We start from the raw sequence: 2,015 nt of genomic DNA, 5'->3' as shown, positions 1-2,015 counted from the left end.
TATAGAAGTTTGACTTTTCTCTACGGTTCTCTGAAACACAATGCATTACAATGCAGACTGTGTGCACAAACTGCACATGAACCAACAGTTGTCCCACTCCCCCATAACTCCTTGAAAACTTTGGCCCCTGACCTTTCTCCTCTACACTGACCCATGCAGGATCAAATTAAGCAACAGGACATGATAACCTGGTGCCTACAAAAAGGTCTTTAAAGAGCCTGCCCCTTTAGTCATTCAGCTACAGGAAGCTTTGAAGTCTGAACAATGAAACCATATCAGAAAGGGTGACAACTTGTCAGACAAAACAACTCCAACCAACCACATTATGGTCTATACGCTGAAACATCACCACTCCCCAAACGTTCACAATTTAGTACAGGGGGCTTATGGCATTCCATTGGTGTTGCATAAGTTGAACTTGTGGGACAAGCCATAAAAAACAAGTTAAATGTTGTGTGTATTAATGAGGCATCAATGAAACCAGATTAATAACGAGCTAAGCATAGGCTTCTAGTTGGAGTGGGTAAGAGTGAGCAACAAGCAATCTAACAATTCGTGTTCACCAACGTTTACAATAATCCATAGTTATGAGGGGTTAATGTCGCTGTATCCTGAATCCTACAATATGTAACAAAGGCGGTGTTTCCAGCCTAACACAACGCACTGTACTACTTCATACTAATGCAACGTTAAAGACCCAGGGCACTGTATTTATCCCAAACACTACTGCATGTTACTCTATTGTACATAATTGTTAGGCTAAATACTGTAGCCAATATCATCGTACCACATTTTAACTGCTGACATGACGGCCATACATGCAGTGTGCAATGTTTATAAACACACTGCGTTATTTTAACAGGAATACCTGATGTCTTCTGTGCGTGTTCACATTGTTAAAAAGGTAAGAACTAAGGAGTGTACGACAATAGCCCGTTTACAACATTATCAGGCTTGTTATATATATTTCATTCAAGACATGGATATAGTATGCTAGCGGTCCATCGATAGAACGGCGTGTCGAACTGTATCACATGAATCATAGCGAATGTGTTTTAAATATGAACATAATGTAGGGATATATAGCTAATTGGCTGGATATATGATTGTGCTTTGGAGAAAGACGGTGTATTACAAAATGACTTTGCAATGCAACCAATTTTTTTTTTTTTTAAATAGAAGCCATCATGTCACAGCCTCGGTGATTTATACCGACTTCTTTATGCAGCGTTTTCACCGCTATCCATATGCGCCTGGCTCTACTCGACAGACTACACAACATCCATTTATCCCCCTAAAACACGCTATGATCTCCAGTATAATCCTTGCCAAGATCGTCCCTTATGGTCTCCCGTGTATTTTACCTGCTCGTAATAATGTCATTGACATGTACATGTATCTGGGCACGTAGCCTACCTGCGTTGTCTACCCCGCTGGCAGGCGGCAGACCCCAGTCAACCGGAGAGGCGCATCATTATTCGAGTCGAGAGGAGGCTATTCCACGGTTAGTCTCAATACAAAAAGGTCGCATTTGTCTCGTGGGCTTGATACAAAAATGGCGAGGCTATTCGTTTCTTTAAAAAAAATAAAAAAAATAGTCCAATACGCATCGGATGTTCGACTATATGATCGAGGTGATCAGGATCCACGACCTGTAGTCGAGTCTATCGGAATTGTTTATTCTCGGAATCCCCTCGCAGTGGAGAACTCAGCAGAGGCAACACTCCTCCTCTCTCTGTGTCGCTGACACCACCCTTAAAGGAACAATCCTTCATATCCTGGGCTACTTTCACATGAAGGGAGCTGTCATAGGAATAGGTTAATAACATTAATTAACACACGTATAACTTTACATAATACAAGTGTAATATAGGCCCCTACACTTATCCTGGAAAATGTAGCCCGGATCTAAAAATAATAATAATAACAGTTTATATGATTGATGATTGATTGATAGCCCTACCCTACACAATTCGTCCAGTAAGAAATTAATGCAAATGTAGGCCTACTTAAGA

General features: G+C 40.9%; 1 protein-coding gene across 2 annotated transcripts in view; it reads right to left on the bottom strand.

The window, feature by feature from the left end:
- Nucleotides 1-1,663, bottom strand: part of nrip1b (nuclear receptor interacting protein 1b) — a 43,113-nt gene extending 41,450 nt beyond the window's left edge. For both annotated transcript variants that reach the window (XM_079508283.1, XM_079508284.1), the window contains exon 1: nucleotides 1,417-1,663. The gene's annotated coding sequence lies outside the window, so the exon portion shown is untranslated. The remainder of the gene's footprint in view (nucleotides 1-1,416) is intronic.
- Nucleotides 1,664-2,015: the final 352 nt, after the last annotated feature.

The sequence above is a fragment of the Electrona antarctica genome (assembly GCF_951216825.1).
Source record: "Electrona antarctica genome assembly, chromosome: 8".
In the NCBI taxonomy this organism is placed as follows: Eukaryota; Metazoa; Chordata; class Actinopteri; order Myctophiformes; family Myctophidae; genus Electrona; species Electrona antarctica.
The sequence above is the reverse complement of the archived record's forward strand: the minus strand, read 5'-3'. Positions and strand labels throughout refer to the sequence as shown.